The sequence below is a fragment of the Apis mellifera genome, linkage group LG2 (assembly GCF_003254395.2).
Source record: "Apis mellifera strain DH4 linkage group LG2, Amel_HAv3.1, whole genome shotgun sequence".
Taxonomy (NCBI): Eukaryota; Metazoa; Arthropoda; class Insecta; order Hymenoptera; family Apidae; genus Apis; species Apis mellifera.
The window spans coordinates 9,808,859-9,835,133 of NC_037639.1; the positions used below are offsets into that span (position 1 = coordinate 9,808,859).

General features: G+C 43.8%; 1 protein-coding gene and 1 long non-coding RNA gene across 6 annotated transcripts in view; one reads left to right on the forward strand and one right to left on the reverse strand.

Annotated features, from left to right (window-relative positions):
* LOC551772 (zeta-sarcoglycan) overlaps positions 1–26,275 on the forward strand; it is a 214,760-nt gene that overhangs the window by 105,040 nt on the left and 83,445 nt on the right. The window lies entirely within an intron of this gene.
* The window catches only part of LOC100578436, a 141,990-nt gene that overhangs the window by 10,693 nt on the left and 105,022 nt on the right, over positions 1–26,275 (reverse strand). For 2 of the 4 annotated variants that reach the window (XR_003304188.1, XR_410400.3), the window contains 2 exons: positions 22,871–22,957; positions 20,403–20,597 (listed from right to left, as the gene is read on the reverse strand). This is a non-coding gene — a long non-coding RNA (uncharacterized LOC100578436). Of the gene's footprint in view, positions 1–872; positions 984–3,330; positions 15,446–20,402; positions 20,598–22,870; positions 22,958–26,275 lie in introns of those variants that run through there. The other 2 variants (XR_410401.3, XR_001706526.2) reach the window with 2 other exon arrangements.

Sequence of the window (26,275 nt, forward strand, 5' to 3'; positions counted from 1 at the left end):
TTCCCAAGCACATTATCGGATAAGGATGCGTGTGCTAACGATGTAAATAGCACCTGGCCGCATCCCACAATTTATACAAAATTCCTCGTGCTCCAAATCGAAAATCTATAATATTCAAAAACCATCATTCACGAAGGGCGAAGAGGGAGGGGAAGAAGGATCGAAACGAAAAGTGGAGAGGAAGTAGAATTTCGTAAACGAGGGGAGGACGCGCGAGGCATTCGGAGAATGTTCGGAGGATGGGTTGGATCCCCGTTATCGCGGTGCGCGCACGAATCGAACGCATTCATAATGGAGTCGATCATCGCGCACTGTGTAAATTTCGTCGTCATTAGCCGCGTGTATATATTCAGGGCGAGCGGCAGCTTCGACGTCGTAATTCATCAGCGTGTACCGAGGCCACATTGTCGACCATAATTCATTCGTATCTTGGCCCACCGTGCAAACTATGCACCACGCTCCCGCGACTCGATACTTCCAAGAACGTTTTTGTTAATCGCGAATAAATTCATCGCTCTTATTTTGCTCTCTCGCCAGAGAAGGTAAGAAAAATTTTAAGGAAAAAAGTTTGAAAAAATCGAATCGAATATTTACGTTTTAAAACAAACGAATAATCCTCGTTCCAGAATTCCCTCGGCGATCGTTTAACCGTTTCCGAGATTCTTACCTCCACTTTATTATTATTACGATTATTCTCGGCTTTATCCTTCGTAATTTAGGCAAACGCGCGGAAATCGCACAGCTATGAATTTAAACGGAGAGCAGTTTCTCTGTCGCAACACCGCCCGAATACTCGACAATTTCTACAAATCCGTTTTGTAGAAATTGGTGAATGCTTTGCACTCCCCCTTAATGACTGATTAACGACTTACTCGAGCAATTTTCCACACAGACGGACGAAATTTCATTATAAATTACACGACACTCGAACTCGCTACAATCGAAATTCTTCTCTGTGCACTCTTCTCGATGGCGCGTCTTTTCTGAAAGAGAAACGAAGAATTAGAACAATATGTATATTGTCCATCCTTCGAGTTGTCGTCCCAATAAATTCGTAGAAAATATCTTCGTTCCTATTCCAAAGGGGATCGCATCGCCTCATACGTGATGCATTCCGTATTCAACTCGAGCTCCGAAGCTACTGAAATTTCATTCGATATTTATCAACACGTTAAGGGAGGCAGGAGGTCTCTCTCTCTCTCTCTCTCTCTGTATCGATACGGGACGAGTTATCAAAGATAAATTAATTTGTAACCCCCGGAGCTTGATTAGAAGGGTGGAAGTGAATCGCGGTACAGACAGGTCGGTAAGCCCTGTCGCTACGTGCCTGCATCGCGATATAATCATTCCGCGCCGCCGTTTCCGTTCTCCGCCACCCCTTCGATCCTGCGTGCGTGAGTGTGCGTGCGTGCAAGCGCAACTCGCCCGTTTCATCAACCACTGGAAAGAGACCACTAGACGTTTCGACGTGGATCATCCATCAATTGCGTCTGCGTATCGAACCTGCGTCAGTTCACTGCCTCCTCTATGCTCCCCCTCCACCCCTCTATCCCCCATCTTCTTTATTCCATCCTGTTTCACGCGTGTATTCGTTAACTGGCAAAACGGCGAGCGGATAGGCGTGATCCGAAGGATGGGGCGAATGGAAAAAAATGAAAAACCGCGTATTAGATTCAAGTTTGCATCCATTACGCTCCCCCTCCTCTACGAATCTCTCTCCTTCTCTCTCTCTTTCTTATAAATGGACATAAAAGTTATGTGAAAGAAAGCGGTTTCGTTTAATTTTTCCTTTCCATAAAGAATCGTTGGATCTAATATTCATTTTCGAGTATTTTTTCGTCTATCGCATGTTAGAGATGAGTCACCGAGAGAGGAGGTTTTCGTTTTCAAGAGAGGAATTTTCGAGCGATCCGCCACGAGTGTATATAAATAAGGGGAGGACGATTGTTCGTGTACAGAGAGAGGAGTGATTCAGTGTAGCAGTCAATAGCCTTTAGGACGCCGATGGCACGTGACAGCGTGAACGCGTCAACCCTCCGCTATGCTGTATTGCCAGGCATTATGCTTCTATATTATCGAGCCTTCGACGAGCTGCACGCGTCGCCAGTTTCGGCCCTTCGGCCCTTCGATCAACGGCCGTGCGCGTGATTTCGATCCAAAGCCGGAAACGCGTCACCGCGTATCCGCCGCCGCGGATATCTCGAAAACGATCCTTCGATATCTCGATCGTGCGTTCCATCCTTTGACGTTAGGGCAAACGGCGCGGATCGTCCTCGATCTTATGACCCGATCTCCGCTCCGCGGCGAGTGGAAATGGGCCGATGAAAGATCGATTAACGGAGAAATTTGCGAGATTATAGAAAATTTAATATCTTTTTTTTTTTTTTTGAAATTTTGGCCGACACTCGGTCCATAATCTTTTTATAGAGAATCTAGCGTTTGATGTTTGGCTAAAAATTTTATATAGGAAATACTCTACCGTGAAATCATATATATATATATATATATATATAAAGTGTTTGATGTCACGGTTATTTTTTATAGCTTTTGAAATCTCGTATCGCTTTAACGTTTTTTTTTTTCCCCCTCTTCTTTCTCTATCCAGAAAATCTAATATTTCGAATCGTATATCCGTTAACGGGGAAAAAACGCGATTAATAAAAAAAATTCAATGGAAAGAGAATCTCGTAAGGAAACAAAAATCGAGGAAGAAAGTGAAACTAAAGAATTAGAATTTGGAGAAAAATTATCCTATCCAGCGAGCGACGCGCTATCGTTCAAATATTTGAGCAACCGCTTCGTTGACGAGTTTCCGAGCGAATCTGTTCGGCTTCTCGCAGCTGACAATCCTCGGCGATCGTCATCATCGAGCGTGCCGTGATAACCTTGTGGGCCCACTTATTAATTGAACCACTTAACCTTTTTTTCTCAATTATTCACGATACAATCGCGTTAAACCTCGCTCGCGTGACGGGAGAGACAGGGAGAGACAGGGGGGGAGGAAGAGAACGCCCCGCACGCGTGAAACCCTCTAAAATATGTAGCCGCCGCGTAATGAAGGTATGTTTAATAAATAGCCATCCGGGATCGCGCCGCTTTCACGCGCCAGCCAACGCGATGTCGTCCCGCCTTCCGTTTATCCCCCGTGTATCTGGCTCACACCGCCTCGATCCGAGCGCGCAAATTGTCGCGGAGCGGGGAAAAAAAAGAGGGAAAAGAAATTCGAGGCGAGAAGACGAGACGCGCGGCAATAAAGTTGGTGGATCGATGGGTTTTTTTTCCCAAGTTTCCCCCTGTATTTGGAAGGGAACGATGAGATAGATCTGTTGGTTCTTTCTTTTTTTTTACTCGAGGATTTGCACGTATGATTTAACGACTCGTGAAAAATCCATTTCTGAGAGGCGCAGACTTTATTTTATTACACACGGGACGAGAATTCAAGGGGGGAAGGTGTTAAAGTATTCTTCATCTTTTTTTCTTCGCCAATTCTTCACACGAACGATACATCTGATTTATACATTCGAAACAACAAATGTTTCTACCTTCCAAGAAATACGAATATTCATCTTTGGAGGGAGATCGGTTCTCGGTATTTCGTAAGATACCGTCGATCGTCTCGCGAGAAAAGACGCGAGAGAAAGAGAAAGATTCATCTCTCTCGGGCAATTTCCTCGCGCGGTTACAGTACCTTTTACGATTCTCGTACACCTGTTTCTCCCCAGCCTCTATTAAAGCGACGCAACTCCTCTCTCTCTCTCTCTCTCCCGTCCACTTCTCTCGAGAGCATCTCGGCCATCTCGCGCGCGCCATTAAAAATGAACGGCTCTCTCGCGGCGTGGCCGGTGGAAGGGTTGGCGCGCATGAGCTGCCCCTAATAAACCAGCTATCACCGCGACATTTTCCCTTAACTTCCCTTGCCTTCCCTCCGAATCGTAAACGAGGAAACGGGCAGGTCTTAGCGCGGATGAGAGGAGAGAGAGAGAGAGGATTATCAAGGGAGGAGGAACGATCTTCTCTCTCTCTTCGAGAGAGAACGTTTCCCGCCAACATTATTGTAAGCTGGCGTAACGAGAATGACCGATAAAAATATCGATTCGAATTTAATCCGCGGGAAGGTTACGCTCCGTCGAGCGGAAAATCGGGAAACGCTTCTGCCTCTGGCTTTCCCTCTTAACCATTCCCCGACGATCGAACACGGAGGAACTAACTGGAGGAGAAGGAAGAGGAGGAGGAGGAGGAAAACTCGCAAACGGATCCGTGAACGTTTCGCCCTTCATTCGAAATCGGATCGATCGTGGAAATTCATCCATTGTGCTCCCCTCTCCCCGTTAATTAAGGGAAAAATTGGCTCTCGTCAAGTTTCTCCGCGTCAAGGTTCTCTCCTCCCTCTCTCTCTCTCTCTTTACATATATAGTAATAGTTTTGCGTTTAGATCAATATATGGAATAGATATATCCAGGATATGGATATTACGGGATCAAACATCGTCAAATATTTGCCACGAGAATATTTACCCCCACCCGTTTATTAAATCGGCCATACCAATTTCGACGAATATATTTCATTCGTTGTAGTCAAAATGATCGAAAACCGGTGTCGTCGTCGTCGTCGTCGACGACGGAACGGTTAAACGAGTTACCCACGAGTCTCCTTCTCCTTGATATTTCGCCCGCTCAAATGCGGACCAAAGACTCGAGTCAAAGTGCATAGAAATTGGTCGCAACGAGGTAAACTCTCGGCGCTTCTCGGAAATACGCGCCTCCCCTCTGGAAATACGCCTCGTCCGTGTTTTCGAGGCGAGAGGGAAGAAATTGATCTAGGTTAGGGATTTTTTTTTTTCCCTTCGTCACGTAAAACTCGAGTGACGGAAGTCGCGGAAAGGGGAGGATAGTTGAGGGAAACAGCGGAGGGAAGGGAGAGAGAAAAAAAGAATCTCTCCAAGGAGGGATACGAAAACCCCTCTTTGCTATCAGATATGTATGACGTCGAGCCACTGACACGCTTTGGGTTCGGATTGTTGGTGTATCGGATCGGATAGGGCATCCATGCGTGATCACAGGATTCCCCAAGGCTCTCCCGATATGCATCCGAATTACGGAAGAACGCGGTTTCCAGCTTTTTAAACCATCGAAACTCTTTTCCCGTACGATTCTTTGATCGTTAAATAAAGAATCTCCACTTTTTCCCTGTGGTTAAAATGTTAAAATCAGATTGCGTGTAATTTGATGTCAACGAATTAGTTTCGTAAGTAAGTGAATAAAATAGGGAAGAGCTACATATTTATCAAATACAGTTTAAGTAATTTATCTAAAATAATTAGATATATCTGGATTGAAAAAAAGTATCCAAGACACGCCAATATAAAACACGAATTCTTGGCATTAAAGAGGATAATAATTTGAAATTTTCGTATTCGTCCAACATGTATACTTTTACCAATTCTTGCTCGAAACAACCGTCCAAGGTATCTCGCCTACTTGTAGCTCTCCTCCTAACTGTCACAACGAATAATAATTATCACGAACGGGGTTTAATCTTCGTCACGGTTAACATTGCCCCGCGCGTGTACCCGATAGGATTCCCGATCCTCGATAAGTTTCCGCCTTATCCTCACGCGAATCCACCACCTCCCTCCTCCCCCTACATTCGCACGTATACACATCCGACTCGACTTCTTGAAATTACGTTCCCCTCATACGCGATATACGAAAGTTCGACCCCCAACTCCATTTCTCGATTTGTTTCGAATCGAGCCGTCTCGACATACGCTATACATCACTTTTATTTCGTGTACGCACAATTTCTCCCCCGTATGATTTGTGACGCGGGGATAAAAAGACGTCTCGTAAACTACGGTCGTCCTTCGTATATATCCAAGTTTCTGAAAACGCCTCTCACGAGGTAACTCGCCGGGGCATGGGACAGGGGAAGGTGGTGGTGAATCCGGGGCGAGAGAGAAGGAATCGTTAATCTTCGTTTCGAGAACGAGATATACGTAGAAGAAGTATTCGCGGTTTTTCATCGCGTGTATGTGTGTGTGTGTGTGTGTAACGCGGATGCGGCGAAACGGAAGTGCCGATGGAAACGGCACTTCTCTCGTGCGATGCGTCATCGAGGAAAAAGTCGGAACGGAGACATTGGGCGCAGTTTCTGCTTCTGAAATTCTCCATTCGAGTTGTTGCTTCTTGATTTTTTTGATAAAAGGAATCGAAGTGAAATTGAACGAACCAAAGAGTCCAACTCTTCCTTTTTTTTTTACACTTTTGTTTCTATGTTATTAATCTGATCTGACAGAGATGGATGGCAATGAAATCACGATTCTAAACCTCGATGCATTAGGAATATTCTAACGATAAAAATTTTTTTTATTTCTCACAATATAATTTAATAAATTTTGCGTTCAACTCAAGTTAAGATAAGAATCGTTCTTGATCAGATTGGTACAAATCTCGAGTCTATTTAACGAATTAACTCCAATATCCAATCACTGGATAAATTCTTGACGATCGTGATTCTTCGATCCCGGACGAATGATCAAAATAGTCCATCGGAACGGCGAAGAAATGCCTGTGGTGATTATTCGTCGAACGTGGTGCGTGTCTGGGAAACATAAACTCGTCTAGCTCGAATAAAGAACCGGGACTTTGACACCATCGAGTTAATAAGAGAGAGAGAGAAAGAGAAAAATTCGAGAGAAGTCGGGGAGAAACAAAAGGGAAGAATAGGATGGGAAGGAAATAGAGGAGAGGGAGAAAGGTGAAGGGATCGTGATTCGATCGAGTGTATGAAACGAGAACGAAGTGCATGTTGAGTCGGGGGACGTGAAACGAGCCGGCCTGTGATTTATATTCATAAGTTTAATACGAAGCAAGTTGCAGTCACGTCTCCGCCTGACCCTCCGCCGCCGCCGCCGCCCGCATAATTTATGTATTTCTCTTATGTCGACCTTCGAGGAAGCGCGCGGCCTACCCGGTGTCGAAATAAAGTCGAGCCACGGCCTCTCGTGACACGTTGTCGCTGCTTGAATTATCGAAACGCGTGCCCGCTTCCTTCTACGACTTTCCAACATGTGATCAGACGAAACATTCCCGGAGAGAGAGAGATTGGAGAGACAGATATCGATATGCATTTCGATTAACCCTCTTTTTCCTTCATTCTTCTTCTTCTTTCTTTTCTTTTCCTATTAGAATGTAAATTTCTTGATGGTCTAAACAGTTAATCGCAACTTTTTCTGAAATCAATCTGAAAGAACATTACATACATCGATCTTTTAAAAAAGTATAGTGGAAAATTTTTGTTGATGTTTATTTCGATCCGTTCCGCAACAAATTTTTTTCCCAACCCAACTCGATCGAGATTCGACTCTTAACCGCTCTTGAGTGGCCCTCGTTTTTTCGAGGGGAATCGTCGATACACAGAGCGCACAGTTTTTCCACAAAACTGGTTCTTGTTGTCCAGTTGTTATTTATCTTTAGATAGTTTATTCCCGGCTTTGTTTATATTGCACGGGTCCGCTTACTTGGCGCAGCTCGATTGTATCGATCGAGTTTGGACAAATTTTAAGAAAATTCCAAGCACTGACCGATTCTCTTCTCATCCCAATTAATAATCGTTTCGAATCCATTTATCGTCCGTAGAATAAAGAGAAAAATGGATGAAAAATTTTAAGAAAATTTCATCCTGACTCCCATTATCATTCCATTATCAATTATTATCCCAATTCCCAAATTTTGCAGCCCATCGAAGCTCATCGCGATCCAGCGGTATGGTGAACGGGTGTCGAGGTTTCGAGAGTATCAAAGACGAAGGAAAAAAGCATGGATGGCGAGAGAGAGGGGGAGGAGGGGGTCGCGCATAAAACCTTTATGCTCAAAAGTCTCTCGTACATTCAGCCACGGAGACTCGAGCCGTTTAATTACGAATTCTAAAGCTTCTTCGCCTACCGGGGAGGGAAACACACAGCCCCGTTTGTTTGTCCCGGTCTTATTGCCACTTTTACGGCCCACCTTTCGGTGTTTCCGCAATGAAATCGGCGAACCCTCTCTTCTTTCCATCTCATCGGCCTCAAACTTGTTATTGTTCCTCGTTGATTCGAGAGCCGGGACATAATAATTGAAGTATTTCGTAATCCCGATAAAGGTAATAGGTAGGAAAAAATAGGTTATTAGGAGAATATATCTTTGCAATTTCGATCTTCGAGATGTATTTATAGGGAAATACGACAATTGACGTTTTTTTCCCCCAATTTTCATCTCATTTATCAACTATTAACGAATTGAAATGGAAAAAAAAGAGGAAAGATAAATTTAACCGTTTAACTAATCACGCTTCCTGTCAATTTGATACAGTTTTCACGTAAAAAAAGTAATATTATTCCAGTGTTTGTTAAAATTAATCCGACTTTTATCTTTTTAACGTGAAAATATACGTATATTTTCTTGTTAACGGGAAAACAAAAATATGTCGACAAATATTTGAAATATCGTTTGTACGCCAATTTAAACGTAATGATTCTTACGTTTTATCAATTGTCGGCGAGATCTTTGATAATTGTCGTGATTGGACAAGATCCTTTTAGATATAACGCATATTTGCATATCAATATTCGATATGAAATTATAAACGAGAGAAACCCTTCGTACCCTTTCTTTTCCACCACAATGTTAATAATAAAACGAATAAGTAACCGATGAGAAATGATGGAATAAAATGATCGATTACTTTCGACAAACTTTCAAATAATCCGCTATTCACAATTTTCTATTTCCAATGAAATATAATAATTATAACATCATCCTTCCATCATTCATCGTTTCACCATCATGCCAATTTAACGCGCGAGAGATAATGCGGGATGGACAATCCATTATGTCCTAACAATATATATTTATCCAATTTCTATATTACTCATTGAAAAAATTATAGGATAATTAATCGGGTTCGAGGGAACAACGAGAACGAAAGAACCCCTCTCTCTTTCCATTCGATCCACCATATTTCCTCATCGGATGGAAATGAAGTTTAACATAGGCATTCGAGTGGCCGCTTTGTACGGTGGTTTTCGTACGTGATAATTACGAGGTCGTAGGCCGACGACACTCGAGCACACGGTCGCGCTGGAATCACGAGCACCACGAGCCGTGGAATAAGAAGCGGAAAGCTTTTCAACGTGACGAGGGGGGAGGTGTCGAGCGGGGATACCAAGAGATGGAGGAGGAGGAGGAGGAGCGAATTCCGTCCGCCCTCCCCGCTTAAAACGCACGAGCGAAATGTTTAATTTACCCGCCTTTACTGCCGGCTAGTCTCCAGCTTCCGTTTCGAGCCGTGAATATTCGCGAAACTCGGCGCTCGTTAAACAGCGAGGCGTAATCGGCGATTTGTATAACCTTAATGACGGACCCACCCCCTCTCTTCTCCACCTCTTCCTCTCCCTTTCTCCTTCTTACTCCTTCTTTCCTCCTCTCTCTCGCTCTCTCGTTTTTGCGCATAGGCCAATCCTTCAGACTTCGGATTTCCCTTCCCTTCGTCGATCGAACGAAGGTAGGGACGGTGCTACTTTGTTTTTTAATTAACGTAGTTGTCTTGTATATCCTCCCCTTTTCCGTTTTGCCAGTTTCGGAGAGAAAAAACAAGGGTATGGAAAACGAAAAGGTTGGAGGGAGAATCAAGTTGGAGGGGGAAGAAAAATTGTTGAGACGTCGACGACGAAAGACGGACCGTTTAATCGAAAACTTTACTTAGGAATTCAGAGACTTTTTTTTTTTTCTTTTTAACAAGCGATAAAACTCGCCCTCTTCCTCTCATCTTTCTCAATCTTTCTCAATCTTTCCGCTTCTTTCCATATCGTTTTTTCCATATCGTTTAAACGTATATATAACTCGCGCCCTCCCCCTTCGAAACTGTACAGGTTAATGTAATTGAAAGGAGAGACGGAGGACGATGCATATCGACGATGCATAATTCAAACTCGTCGCGTGCAAACTCTTGTCTCCTTTTCTTCTCCCGTTAACGGAGGGGGGAAAAAAATATACGAACGAGGCGCATAAAATACGAGATCCTCGAAATGTCGTCCTCGGGAGTGCTACTTAGCGGATACGGAGGGGTTCCTTCCACTATTTCTTTCGTTCTTCCATTCTTTCGCCTCCCATCAACCTGTCCTCTCTCGTCCCTCGACTTCTCCCTCCGTTTCTTTCCTCTTCCCCCTCCTAATCTTTCGCTTCTCTCTCTCTCTCTCTCTCCTTCCTCGAGGTTTTTTCCTCGTTTTCGTTGTCCTCCTCGGTCGAGCTTTCTTAACCATCCCTCTCCACACCCGGCGAGGAACGCAAATGGCAGAGTGAACTTGACTAAAGTTCAATATGCGGATGGTGGAGTAAGAAGGAAGGTAAGGGAGAGGGGGAGGCGACTACGGAACTTTTAAGTTTACAAACTCAGTCGAACTCGTTGCCCGACAGTTGGATTGATTTTAATATCGACTTTGTTCTCCAACTCGACTACCGGCCCGCTACTACTTTCGCGGCTTCTTTCCTTTCTCCTTTTCCTCCTCCTCCTCTTCCTTTTCTTCCTCGTATCTCGACGTCGACATCTCGGCGTCGGAAGAAAGAACCGTGTTCATTCCATTCCATATTCGATCTCGAGATCGAATGCTGCCAAATACCCGGCTAATTCTCCACACAAAATATACTAATTTCCGTAGAGACAAGGGGGGAGAGAGGGGGCAACGACGAGATTCCTCCCGATAGAAATCCAACCGATTCGTCAACTCGGTCACGGAGAGGAGAGGAGAGGAGATGAGAGGAGAGAGGGAGGGGTTTTCAATCGGAATTCCACGGGCCAAAGAGAGAAGTGGCAAGGTAACTCAATCTTTTCCCTGCTTTTGCGGCGCAAAGTCGTGTAAACGAATTCCTGGAACGTCGCGACCGAACGTTCGCGACAGAATTATTTATCGCGTTGCTCAGCTCCAGCCTTCTCTCCTCGAGCATCTCGGCTAACTCTCTCCCCCCTCTCCCTCTTTTATTCGCACAGTTCACAATTGGAAACACGGATGAACGGTGATCACGGATCATCACCGATTGATACGCAAAAATCAACCATTCCGATCCACGTTCGAACTAACCGGCCAGATCGGTGCCTCGGTTACACCGCTTTTCAAACCTGCCTTCCTCCCCCTCCCTTTGTCGCTTGTCGGTTGTCCTTTTAATACGTTGTCGATAGCACGTACCGTCGCTTAATAATTCAATTGTCGGCGTTGTTATTGCATACAGAGAGAGAGAGAGAGGGAGGGAGGGAAAGGGAGATAGATTTTCCAAGTATTTTCCGCGCAAATATTTTATCCTCCTCCTATGCCCAGCGCCCCCTCCACGCGCGGATTTACGCGCACGCTCGTTAACCTGGCGTGAAAAACGAATCCTCCCCTCCTCACCCCACGAATTCATCCACCCTGTAATTCACGTTGTATCTCGCGGAGCTGACCGTGCTCTCGCGGATGCATCGCACGCTGCCCTAACGCAACCCCTCCACCCCCTCCCCCTGATCGCGCGCAATTAATATTTCATTCGGTAAACTCGATATTACTTATTAATTTGATACGCGTCAAAATTATTCCCAACCCCTTTCGTATTATATTATTTTAACGAATTACGGGGAAATTACCGGTCGTTTCTCTCTCCATCAACAACTCTTCTCTTCTTCCTCATTCTCCTCTTCCCATGCTTCTTTCGCTGCCCTATAACAACCGATAACGAAGTGGAATCGTATTAACTGTTCGATCGAATACATTCGATCATCGGCTGGATAATATTCGAGGGAACGTGCAAATTATTTTATTTTGTTGTGTAATCTCGTGTGAACGAGATTAGACATGGGAGTTTAGAAGGATCGCTTTACGACTCAGATGTTTCATCCAGATCTTCCTCTTGTTATTTTTATTACAAGTTGAAATTTTAAACATACAACAAACAATTTTTTCGAAGAGAAGAATTTGGACGTTCTTTCATTTTGTATATTTGGAAACAATTTGTCAACGTGATATTGAGAGGACCAGCCAGTCTCAATGGCAATCAGCATTATCCTACTTGAGAAAAATTATCACAAACACTTACTGATCAATTTCCTGGAAAACAGGAGACTTTGTGAGTGGCTTACTTCCCCGGTCTCACTCTAAGAATTTTCCTTAGATTGAGACTACTCACTTGTATTCGAAAATGAGCATATGATTATTTTGGGAGAATTTTTACCTTCTTAAGAATCTCAAATTTTAATGACAAACCTCCATATTTTCTTTCGACCATCTTACAATACAACTTGACAAATTATAATAGTTTTATATTACTATATAATTTCTTTTCTTCTTTCTAATTCTTGTATAAATCTTCAGATATATCTTGAAATTTCGTGACAAGTCGGGGATCAAAATTAAATCGTCACCACATATCATCGCATTGTATCATTACTCCGCGTATCCGCAGATTATTGGAAACCCATTGCATCGACGTCGCGCGAAAACGGAAGGAAGGAAGGAAGGAAGGAAGGAAGGAAGGAAGTTTTGATTAGTTGTGTGGGGGGAAGAGGAAGGGGCGGACGCGTCACAAAGTCGGTAGCTAATTCCGGGAAAGTCGAACGTCGAATTTCGCTTACTTACTCGCTGGTCGCTTTTCGCGAGGATTGCGAACGTCGTACGTGTCTTCGTTTCCTCCCACCAGATCCTCGCAATTAGATGATTGGAGACGCAGCGAGTAACGGAGGTTTGTTATTATTACACACGAACGACGAGGATAATTGTTTCGAGACTGTTACAACAACCTGTTACCCGATCGTCTCTGTTCCATCTATCCATCCCCGCCTCTTCGCTCCCTCCCTGCTCGGTAATCACTCGGTCGCGTTGTCCTCGTTAATCTAGACGATTGCCGAGTTTCGCGGGAATCCAACTCCCGCCCGAATATTAAATAAAATTATTTCCACCCGGAAACGAGATCCGTCTATTGGAGTGCGCAACTCGTGCGAATCCCTTTTGTCTGATCAATCTCTGTAACGTATCAATCCTTCAATGAAACTTAAAACACTCTTAAAATTTTATTTTATTAATCGGAATAATTGCACAATGCCAAGGTATATGAAAATGAATAACGAGTGTAATTCGACGAGGTATTATTTTTAATTCTCTCTCTTTTTTTCTTCGTTTAGAAAAATTAATACGATACGGGAAACATTATAATATTCAACTAGTTGTTTAACTAATTATTCCATTATTCGAGCAACGATTATTAAAATTTTCCCGAATGAGAATGTAATAATGTAAACGCGGTTGCAAAAGTTTCAAGTAGTACATTCCAATCTAAAACGCGCGCACGTTTTTTAAATCGCTTCGTTTACGAATCGTCGAAGATAGAAAACGAAGGGAACGTGTGTTGTTGGGGGAGGGAAGGGAAAGTGAAGGGAAGACAAATTGCTGTTGCCAAACTGTTTCGACCCCATTTAAATATCAAATTATGTCGAGTCGAGGAGATTATCGCGGCTCCGTTCAAAGATACGCGTGTTCCTCGTAAGTTGGGGGAGTAGTAATCCCGGCTGGTGGAAACCGACCGGCTTGTTTAAACGTAACGTGCAACAACTTTCAAATTGGATCCATCCATCGCCCACGCGTCCGACCAAGGAAATCCATTTCCACGGCCTATGGAGAAAGGAGAGGGAGTGATATGGGATTTTTCATTTTGTTTTTATTTTTTTGGCGCGGAGAGCCTCGAAACGGTGATAAATAAAGTACTTTTTGATTTTTTCACTTTTTCTTCAATAAAGATGGATAATCGAGTTGTAAATTCGAGATATCGTTACTTTCGAGAGAGACGAGTTGAAACGTGAAAAAAAACGTGTTGTTAATAGGGAGGTTTTTATCGCGGCCACCGATAAATTACCGTTATCGTTTTACAACAACTGCATATGCGATTTCCGGAAATCATACGATTGTCATTTTATTTTCCGTTATCGCGCCGTAATAAAAAAAATATTTCAAATCCTCGTTAATATAATTTATCATTTTATAGTATTCCTATTTCTTTTAAAATCAGAAAATAAACTAAATCTCACTTTGACAAAAAAGAAAAAAAAAGACTAACAATTGCTTTATTTCAATCAATCACAACACTCGAATTACAAATGTAATCGAGTCATGCTTGAAATTACGTATTCCAAAAAAATTCTCTGAATTAACAAAAACTTATCTCGCGTTAATTCGAGATGAATACAGAAAAGATTGGTTGGACAAATTTGGAAAAACTCCATCCCTTTTTCAAACAGTGATGATCCACGGTATGAAAAACTAAATACACGGGTAATCGAAAGATTAATTACCGCTTTACAAACGAATACGTGCAACTCGCAATTCGCGTTACGGAGGAACGGAGGAAAACTTTCCATCTCTGTCTTTCACCTCACGCCCTCGTAACCCTTTCCTCGTCCAATTATCACTCGTCAGGGTGGAAAGAGATCGAACACGAGGGGAACAAATCGGGGACGGGACACGTTGGAAACGCGAACGAGGCGTAATATCGGCGAAACGAAGTAACGAGTGGCTCCTTTAACCATTTCCGTCGGGTAGCCGGGAATTCGAGGCACGCGCCACTAACTGGATGTATTCAAATCACAACCGGCGTACCAGAGAGGCAAGAGAAATAGTTTCAACCCTCTCTCCCTCCCACGCTCCACTCGTCTGTCTCCGTCCCACCCCCCCGGCCGTCCCTGTCCCCGTTTGGATCGCAGGACGGGCTTACACTGTTTAGCCAATGCCTTCGACCCCTCTCCAGAAGAGAGACGACCAACAACCCCCTCCGCTGGAAATCTAATAATCGCGAGACTTCGTTTCGCAAGGCGACAATCTCGACGCCGATCGAGCAAACTCGATTTTTACTCGTAATTAAACTCTCTCTCTCTCTCTCTTCTCGTGTTTCCTTTTCCCGAAAACTCTTGGCGTAGCTAAGTTCTTTGTCGTCCTCCTCCTCCTCTTCTTTCTCCTTTCGATTCTTTCGCATACGTGAAATTTTTACGAGTCGAGGAGAATTCTCTTTCTTTGTCAGACATTAAGGATTTCTTGTTCCACGCCAATTTCACTCGATCTTGTTTCCACGAATTTTTGAAATTTAACAGGGAATGGATGGTACACGTCGCGATTTAATTGTCGAATCAATTTTTTCCTCCTTTTTCTTTCTTTCTTTTATCTCGATCGATTCTTTTTCTCATCTCGTCTCCTTCTTTCCTCCTCCTCCTCTTCTTCTTCTTTTCCTTTTTTCTTTTTCTTCTTTTCAACGGCGGCGACGAGCGGAATCGATCGGGCGCGGGTTTCTTTCATTTCGAAATTCACCCACGACCGACGAGGGTGAAATCTGGGTCGGGTTAGGATCACCTCTCTCTAATACCCGGCCTCGCTCACCACCCTCCTCCCCTTTAAGTGCAGACACTGAAAATAAATGCCTTTAATGGAACACGGTCCTCTTTTACCGCGAGGCTGGCGCGAAACCAACCAACCCTCCCTCCCCCCCAAACGACGTGATGCACGAGAAGAACGCCGCGGAGCGGGGAAAGAAGTGTAAATTACTCCGAGCTGGCCACGAGTTAACGGCCACGTAATTCGAAAGGCATTACGACGAGCGTTCAGCCCGTTTCTATCCAACGAATTGGGACGATTGATCGAGATTTTAGGGGGGCGAAACGAAAGAATGACTCGAATTTATTCTTTCTTCCTTTCCCGCGAATTATTATCGCGGAGGGGAGAGGGATAAAAATCGTATTTCCTCGGAAAAGTTCGAGTCTCCGTTCGATGTTTGGCTCGACGGTGTGATCGACGTGCATCCCGCTTTCGTTTCCGGGTGAAACAAGGGAGAAAGAAGTAAGAGGAGACAAAGAAGGAAAGCGTTGGATCCTCCAGATTGGGGAATTTCCTTCCCAGAGATCCATATTCTTGGCCATTTCTATCACCCTTCCTTATCCGCCTCCAACCTTCTTGACGAGCGACCTACTTAAACAACCAGCCAACTTCGAAATAACCTGAAAGCAGGAAACATCGTGCTGGTACCCACACAGCGCGCCCACCTATCCTCCCCTCCTCCTATCTCTGATTCTTCGACCAAGCTTCCTCCATCCCGAGGAAACAGTGGTTGGCTATCGTCTAATGTCCGCCAAAAACACGCTCTAGACGATACCGTTGCTATTTCGTAGCATTGGTGGTTTCACCCTCCCTGGGAAATCGAAACGAGAGATAGAGGAGAGGGAAGAGAGAAATGGTGGAGCGAAAGCTTTAGCAAGCATCGACCGACCTTTTTTTTTCTCTCTATCCGTGGAAGCGGAATCGCATTATCTCCTCCCTCCTTCGATTTCTCTTCTCTTGACGCGGCGCCCCCGTAATTCACCAGGCTTCGATACAGATACAGGCCCAGGTAATTCCCACGTGACACCGTTTCTCCTGACATTTTCCTAAACCGGTGTGAAAACGGTGTGTAAATACTCGGTTTAAACGGTTTTTTCCAACCATCGGAAAATCCGGGAGGGAGGCGGAGAGCAATCCGGCTTTCCTTTCGAGAGGGGCTTCGACGAGTAAAGGGCTCGGCGCGTGTATATACGATTTTATACGCGGATTGACGTTGAATGACATTTCTGATGGATACGGAATATCTTGGTCTGTTGTTCTCGCGAGTTTATTTAACATTCGTGGAATCGAGAAGAAAATTGCTTTAAGGGGGATGATAATTATATTTAAAAACGACCGAGTTTCATGTTATATCCATTCGTAGCGACGATTAATATTTATTCGACGCCGCGAGGGAAATTAAATTATTCGAGCAATCTATTAAAGTGACTCGAACAATAACCTTTCAAATTTTTTTCCTCGAATCTTCGCCAATCTTTTTAAATCCTTGAATCGTATCATTGTGTATATATATATATATGTATATATATATATATGTGTATATATATATATATATATTTATGATTTCTGAAGTATATTCATTTATTATTTCACGTGAAATTGGAATCGATTCTAAAGTAGCTTCCCGATCGATTGCCTAATAACCTTATAATAAATTCGTTCATCAAAAATTATAAACAAATCGGTCGATTGATTCGAAATAAATTCATTTTATTCCATAACCCATCGACACGCAACTCGACTTCCCTATCAATATTTGCCGATATATTTTCACGTTTATACCACCTGGCCCCACTATATATATATATATACACGCACGCGCGAACTTCGTATTCGCGAATCTCCAAACATCCCGCATACACCGTACGTTCCGATACGCATACCTGGACGAAAGTTAGCTCTTTGATCCGGGTCGCGTCTAACGAAATCGTACGCGGGAGGGGGAAGGACGAGACGAGAGGAGAGGAGAGGCGTACACGGTGATGCGGCGTGTACGGTATCCCAAGTAAACAGAGCAATACACGGGGGGATCCCGATTAGGCAAATTATGGATCCTAATGGACTAATGGTAATTACGCTGCTAACAGGCTCCTCGTGACACTCTTGCTCCGCCGAGCCCCTCTCTTATTTCTCCTCCCCCCGACGTTTCCTCGATAACGTTCCCGTTGACACTCGCGGATCATTAATAAAACCGGAAACCTAACCGCATCCGTAAATGCGGCGATGTCATCCGCGAGAATTATATTCCCGCTGTGAGGTATAATAGTGGCAGGTAACGCGTTATGAAATTTTCGAGGGGGAAAAAAGATTATCCATTTTTTATCCGTCCAATTTGCTTTCATCTTTAGAGTTTTCTTTTTTTTTTTTTGAAAGAGAGAGAGTGGCAGTAAAAGAGGATATAACCGGCGAAGCTTACGTGGAAAATTCCGCGTACGTAGAAAGATATTCCAAGGATGAAAGAAACGTTACATTTTTATATTTGCATGTAAATTTGTTGTAAAAAGATTATATATATTCGTATATCTGGATCGATTCGTCGCATTTATTATACCATTTATCCTTTTCTCTCCATCTTTCTGTCATGCGTGTCATTCGCGAATTATCGTATTTATCCATCGACGACCACGCGTGATTAAACGCGATTCGCCTAATTTGATTCGTAATCTCGCGTTTATCCAGGCGAAAGACAAAAGATGGAAATTGAAGGAAAACGGGGAAAAGGAATGGGATTTTCGCGGGGAGAAATTTGCATATAGAAATCTTAAAAGGAACAAATTTTTCCCGAAGCAACCGCCTTCTTCTTCCGTCTTCGAGCAAATCCTCCCTTCCCCCCTTTCACGGGTCTCGCTTCATTCCTCCTTGATTTGCATACAAGATTGCAGATGCTCTTCGGCACGCCACCTTCCCCCCCCTCTTCTCTCTTTCCTTCCTCGCCTTCTTTTTCATCTACCTCGCCCATCCTTTATCGCCTCCCCTCCTCCCTTCCTCCCCTGGCCCTGCGAGAAATGCCCCAAGGTATCGAATAACGTGACGAGGTTTTCTAAAACTTCGGCCTCGGTCCTCGAAACCCTTTTCGTAGAATTTCCTCCTTGCGTATTTTTCTTTGTTTTTTTCACCCTCTCCCCTCCCTCTCTTTTTTCGATCCAAATATCGAGTAAACATACTCGAGCAACGGATTATAAACCATTATGTACTCTTTCACGGGGTGGAAATTATTGGAATGAACCGTGTGTGGTGATGACGCGGCTGGAAATGAAGTTTAATTGGCCCGATGAAAAACAGAACACGCGCTGTGTGGCTGTGTGTGCACGTGTGCGCGGCACGTGCGTGATGATTGTAACCGACAGAGAAAACTCGTTCGCTGCGAGTTGCAATTTTTCCTCCTCCCCCTTTCTCCTCCATATTTATTGAAAATATAAAAATGGTCGATTTAAAACGAGGAGTAGTAGTAACGATAAATTTCCCTTTTTTTTTTTTTTTTTTATCATTACACAGAACGAAATCGACACGATGATCTTTCGATTCTTTCACTCTCGCGTTGAACGCACCTTATTTTCCATTACCAGTTTGATGATATCAAAAATGTAAGCAGATATATCTATACATAAATAAAAATATTCGAAATTCTCCCGATGAACATGGAATTTTCTATCGGCCTTGGTCGCCCTTGTCCGCCTAATTAGATTACGTTGTCGGTGTCGATGTCTATCAAAACGTGATCCGCTTACTTCTCCTCCCCTCTCCTGTTCCAAGTTTCAGACAAAGAGGGAGAGAGAAAGAGAAGGGAAGAGGCTGAAGCACCGCCCGGAGGCTCGTCTCGGATTTTCCACACGCGAAACACAATACGTACTCGCTACCCATTCCAGTTTTCTTCCATCTTCCTCGTAACGTAACCGACGTTGTGGATGTAACGTTGGTCACGAGCTAGCCCCGCCGATGCACCCGATGGAATTAAATTTGATTAAGTTCGTAGTTGAACCGCGAGCGAATTTATATTTCCTTCCCTCCCTCCGTTCCTTTCCATTCTCTCCCTTTTATCGTTTTCTTTTTTCCCTCTTTCCCTTTCCCTCTTGCTTTATCTCGTAAATACACGAGATACGTAGCCACCATATTCCGTGGATAAAACCGATACTCGCCGTTTCGAGCCTGTATCGATCCGCGCGTTTCAATTTTCCTTTCATCTCTCGCTTCCTCCTTCTGTCTTTTTATTTACTTGGATGCTGCATGCACCAAGTTATTATTGTGGGGGAGGGATGCAAAGACGATTAGGTATTCTTTTTTTTTCAGAAATTTTCGTTAGGGGGAATTTTGGATTGGTTTGTCGGAGAAAGGAGGGCATACAACAAGGTGTGGTTGTTGGATTGGAAACATGTTCAATATGTTTCATATGATTGGATCTAGAAGAATCGCACGAGGCACACGAGTCTGTCGAATAATATGCATTAACTGGATGAGATTGATTTTCAAATGTGTAAAAAAATAATTGTTTCAACGTGTAATCATACATTAAAATTTTAAAATCCTCTTTTTAAACGTTTACACGGATTCGGATTCAGATAGCGGATAAAATCGTCAGATTTTTTTATATATATATTTATATATAGAAAATATTTGAAAAATTGTAATTTTGTTCCCTTCTTTTCATTCTTGTTTAAATATTCACTTCCCTTTTTTTTTTTCTATTTTAAGTTATATCTCTTATTTTTATTCTACACACTTGTATATATCTTTTATATATCAATTATTAAATATTCTCTCTTTACACTTTTTAATGAAACAATACGTAATAATAAAAGTAGCGGCATTATTTTCTAAAAAATTAAAATTCCATACAAATCTCAAAAAAAAAGAAAAAATAATAATTTTGTCCAGTTATTGTATTATTCGAAGCCCGGTGTGCGTCGTTGCGTTTACGATTCGTTCGTTCCATTGCGTTCATTCCATTTACGAAAATTACAAAGCTTGTCGCAATATCGTTGTATATACATACGTTTATAAACGGTGGAATCGCAAGGATGTCGGCCGCTTGCATCTAAACCCGATGCAAATTCGATGTGTCCAATTACATGTAGCCAAATCTCCGTCCAAAACGATATTGCCTCGACTCTCTTTGTTCGCAAGAAGAAAATCGCTCGCCTTCGGAAGACACCTCTCCACGTCCCCTTTTATTCCACCACCTATTAAACTTTTTCGAAAACGACGTTTAACGGAGGATTAGCTCGAGGAAAAGAAGCTTTATATCGCAAGCAAAGGCGGGATAAAGGAAATATGTCGTTTCTCACCTGCGTCGATTCTCGTCGAGAATATTGGCCCGAGAGGGGAGAAGAGGAGAAGAGAGGCGGGTAAACTCGATTGGTTAGAGGCATCCGGGTCGAGGCTCGATGTAGCAATCTTCGAGGAAAGGTTGGAAACGTTTTCGGATCGTCGAACGGGAGAAATCGACCGGTGAAATTTCAGGCCGACGTTAATGTCTCCTTATGTGTCGGCCTCGTGTCGCCTCGGAATTTCCGTCTCCGCGATATAATAGTCCGATTATCGATCGCCTCGAGCAGATCGCCTATCTTAATACTCGGACTGCGTACACCAGACTGTGTAAGGTATGGCCCTATTAGGCGATATCTCCGACGAGCACACGCGTCGACAGTGTGTTAAATCAAAATATACGCGCGTTCTATCTATCTCTGCGCAGCTACGACGTATTTACGTTTTCCAAAGGAGATGTAAATAATGGAGATGTAAATAGAGACGGAGCTCGACTTTCTTTATCCTCTTGCGTTCGTCCATTTTCCTTTCCCACGAATATTAACGTACGAATTAATAAAATCCGTATTTGAAATTAATTTCGACGGATTGGATCCAACGTGTTCTAGAATAATTAACGTACAAAGGGAAACGAATTCGTTCGAATCGACGAATGACAACAATAACCAAATTATCGAATCAAAAATTTAAAATACCGTGAAAATTCGAATGTATCGCATCAAAGCAAATCCGTCCCATTGATTAATTATACGCACGGTCCCCCGAATATTCTCCCCGAGTCAAAGATCGAACGAAAGCATTACCTGGTGTCTCCACTTACGGATATACAACGATCCCACCGTTCGCCCCAACTCGATTTCAAAGAGATTCCACGGCGATTCCGGACCGAGGATTACGTGGCACGGCAGACTTGCCTCGAATGGATTCACGGCCGCGGAAAATATCGGAATCTCGATACGCCGGTTTGTATTTTGATTTATTCGGTGCCCGGATTTCGCGATTTCTCCTTCTCTAGCCGAGGCGAGGCGAGGCGTGCAACGATATATATATATATATATATATACAAGGCTGTCAGGTTGGGCAAACAAAGTACCGTATATCGGATACGATGGTGGCAGATGCCGCGAGCATAACGGCTCCCTTCTCCCCACCTCCGCCGCTCGTCGGCTTTCTTCGTAAACTCACCGTCTTATTTCGGCGAGCGACGCCTTTATGAAAAGCCCTCTCGATATTAGCATAGGAAGCGAAAGAGAGAGAGAGAGATCCCCCCTCCTTCCCCGAGAGATATCGAGAGATTATATTTATCGAGAATTAAATCTTTATCTATAATAACGCAGGAATGAATTTACTTGGCAACGTGGATATACGTTCGCGCGCGATATTTGGAATGGAAATATGGTTGTTGGACGAGGCAGATGAAAGGGAGATATGGAATGGAAATGGAATGGAGGTTACGAGGAGGTATGCCTCGAGTCCTCCTCCTCCTCCTCCTCCTCCAGGTGCGCGGGTTTAAAGATTAATCGGAGGGACGGTTGTACCTGTTGAATTACAACCGGAGTATTTACGGGCGGGACGAGGCTGCGCCTCGAAAAGAGCGTTTAATCGCGCTCACGGAGTGTAGTAAAGCTTGAAGGGGCTGGCGCGGGACGCGAGATCGTATTAATACGGAATACCGCAGCTTCGTAAAACCTTCCAAGGGCCAACGTGTTTAAAAAAAAAAAACACGTAAACGGCTTCCCTCCTCTCCTGTATTTCAGAGATTCTGTTCGACTCGATTTCAACCTCGAGAGGATATCGTTCGAGGATATATCGTTTATTCACGATTCTCGCTGTGAAAATAATCATCGAGTCGAGGAAGTGAGTTAAAGAAAATCTCGAATAAAGTTTCGTAGGTATTATTAATTATAAATTATTGCAAAGTAATTTTATTCTCAGCTATTAAATTTTCTCCATCACTGTTGTTCACTGTTGGTGAAAAGAAATCTGACGAGATGGCAGTGATTTGAATATTCAAAATCGTAAAAATTATTCTCATTTACGAAATATTTTCGAAACTATCGATTATTTCGATGCCTGTTACGTACAATTATTATCTCAACTGTTTGAATATTAAAATTAGATTTATAAATTAAATGATTCATTACGAATGATAATTAGCCTATACTTATAATGAGAAATAAAACAATTTTTATATACCTTACAATTCTCTTTAGGATCGAGCTTCAGATCATGGTAGAATGAAAATGGAACGCGTTTCCTTCCAGTGAGACTTCTTCCACTTTACTGAAAAACAAAAGAACGATTAATAAATAAATTCAGATATTTTGCGTACACGAGTTGTTAAACAGTGAAAGTGAATTTCGAACGAAATCATCTGGTTTGTTTTAATTAAAATTTATCACCACAGACTCGTATATTTTGAATGATATATCCGTGAACGACGAGGCCTGATCTCGGGGCGAACGAACACCATAATTGCTTTTCAACCGTTCGCATTAAAGACTCCCCGGCTTCTAACCATCCGGTCTGCTACGTTAATGAAAAAGACCACGCGGCTACGCCCCACGGATTCCACCAGCCTCCACCCCTTTCTCTCCCTCTCTTCTCCCCCCTTCATTTCGGTATAAATTTAATTACCGCTTGAAATATGCGCCCTCCTTATTAATGCGTCCCATTAATTCCGCGCGGAAACCGAGGATCCTCGACTTGAAAGAGACATTGAGGAGTCGCGACAATGAGCCACCCTTCAAAATTACTACCGATTAGAAGAGTATCGAAGCTTTTGAGAAAAGCTGCAATACTTTTCTAGGTGAGAATAAAAACGAGAATGGAGAAGCCTTAATGAGGGGGTACCCAATAAGATCCAATAAGATCGAGAGTCTCTCCCTAAGATTCTCTTCTTTCTCTTTTTTCCTACAACATCCGGTTTCTCGAAGCTATTAAATCTTGGACGATTAATTTCGACGTACGAAACATCGAAGTTCGGATCAGATAAAGAAAATACGAAAATTTGATAATATGATAATATGATTTGGTGCAAGTGGCGTTATTAACTCGGATAGGGGGATGGAAAAAGGGAGGGAGAGAAACGAGGAGAAACGATCCTGTGTATTATTTCCTTTCCTTCCTCTTTTTGCCCCTCTCCCCGAAGGGGAGGTGTGGCGAGGAATATCATTACCGATAAGAAATCTCGTTAAAAACTGTGGACGGGGCGCCTTAAAGAAGTCAATTTTCCGCATCGAGACGCCGCACGGGACGTGCGTATACGGAATAATTTCCCTTACGACTTCCATTCTCATTTCCCGTTTAGGGATCAAGGGAGATCCCGCCTCGTTCGTTCCTATCCCGTTTGTTTGTGAACTCGATGGCCAACGAACAACTGAATTACCTCCGCTTCCCTTCCTCCCTTTCCCTCTCGTATACCAAGAAGAAGAAACTTCTCTTCTCTTCTCTTCTCTCTCTCTCATGGTGGCAGATAGAAAAAGAGAGAAATTCTCGAGACAGTGGACGAGCCACTCCTCCGATCGAGGAAAATAAAGGGAAAGGGAGACGGATATACGCGAAGAACCCCTCGATAACCGGTTCTCGAGTTGTTAATGCGAAACTGATCGAGGGAAACGACGTTTTCAGGGCTGAGCCTCTCCGTGTTACGGAGAGAAGACGGCGTGGGTCGGCTGGCATTTTCCGCCGAGTTCACCCCATTAAACATTTTTGCTATCTAGCCAGGGATCTGTTCGAGGGGTAGACACGAGACTGGGCGAGAGAGAGAGAGAGAGAGAGAGGAGGGGAGGGGAAGAGTGGGATATAGTATAAGCGAAGAGGCGAAAGGCGGCAGGGGTTGCTCGCTATCTAGACGTCGGCACCTGTTGCTTCCCCGGTCGCTTCTCTCTCCCTCCGCCGCCCTCGCCCATCTCATCCTCGCCTCTTCCACCTCTTCTTCTTTTTTCCCCTCCCCCTCTCTCTTTCATTATTTTTCTATTCTCCGTTTTCTCTACCTCTCTCTTCCCTCTCCGCTCCGGCCTTCACTTCATTCGTTCCGCCAAGGAGGAACGAGGCGCTTGCGGAGATCGAGACACGAAGAAAATCTTTCACGCCCTGACGAGAGCGTCCGAATTACGTACTGTTTTCTGTTAACTTGGAGGAACAGCGTTTGTTCCAATGCAACGAGGAGGGTGAAAAGGAAAAGGGGAGATTTAAGCTATCGTAATTCGTCGCCTTGAATCGACGCGGTCCAGATTTCTACTTCGAGAGAAGTATATTTCTATCCTATGATCGATATCAAATTCGCTCCTACAAGAATCGAAGCGAGAAATATAATAGTTTTTTTCAGAAAAGAAGAGGAGTAATTTTATAATCGATCGTGTTTACATTACAACTCGATTCGAGGCGAGCAAAAGCCTGGAAACGTGGAATAAATTAAAAGGAGGGGGAGGATAGGTGTTGGTATACGCTAGAAAGCAATTTGGAGGACCGCAGGATCGCGGTGGGCGATGACGTGTACAAACGCGCGCGTCGTTAAAGGATATAATCCGGCGGGTTACTCCTCGCGCAATAATCGAGTGAGGGGGAGGGAGGGAGTTCAACATTGATATTACGTGCCCTATATTGCGGTATACGACACGCGGATAGTCCCATTCACCGCGCCCTCCTCCAATAGACACCGGCCCTCCAACGTATTAGAGGAATACCATTGTGACGTGGCTTGATTATGAGCCTCGTAGCTTGCCCGCTTACCCTCATCCACGTCCTCGATAGGGTACGGCCCCTTGTCCCGTCCCGACGAGGGATCCTCGTCGCATTGCTTCGACTATGGCCCGCCACGGGGATATCACCGTCGTTATATCGATCATCCCGTCGAAAACGACAAAAGGAATCGATAGAGGCAACCATCTTTCGAGAGAATGTTCGAGCGCACGCCTATTATCGAAACTCGATCCTTGCAGTCTTACGAAAACGATATTTTCGACGTATCGTGTGATACTCGATTTTCTCTTTGGAGTTCCGTTAAATATTTAACGGAGTTATCATCAATTTTGGAAGAAAAGAAATTTCGATAATCGTCCGCGTTTAACGTTCTCCACGAGGAGGGGACGTCGATACATTTTCGAACACGCGCATCGATTGCGAATTCAGCGCGAAGTAGCCCGCGGGAAATAGGGGGGGCGAGGAAAGGAACGATGGCTTTTTGCGCGTGTACACTCCCTGGAATTTATTCATGAGACCCGTTTTAATATTTTAACTCCCCCATTTCTCTCTCTCTCTCTTTCCCTTCCTCCACAGGTTTTTTCGCCCATTCGATGCCGTAATAGAGGTCGTAACTTTTTTCTTATATTCTTCCCACCAACTCTCCATATATATACACACACGCTACGCGCGTAATATCGTCTCGTATTAAAACGTAGCTCGTATAGACTGGTAAAGATGGGAGGGGAGAGACGTTTCCTTGGTTGAAAATTCACGGGGCCTCGTAACGATGCCGGTAATTCCGAAATTGGAAATTTACGGTGAGCGGGATATTTGGGAAAACAGGGCAGGGGAGGCGGGTGATTTGAAGCGGTTGTCGCGGCCATTTCGGCGGTGAATGAATTTTAGAGTAGCGGG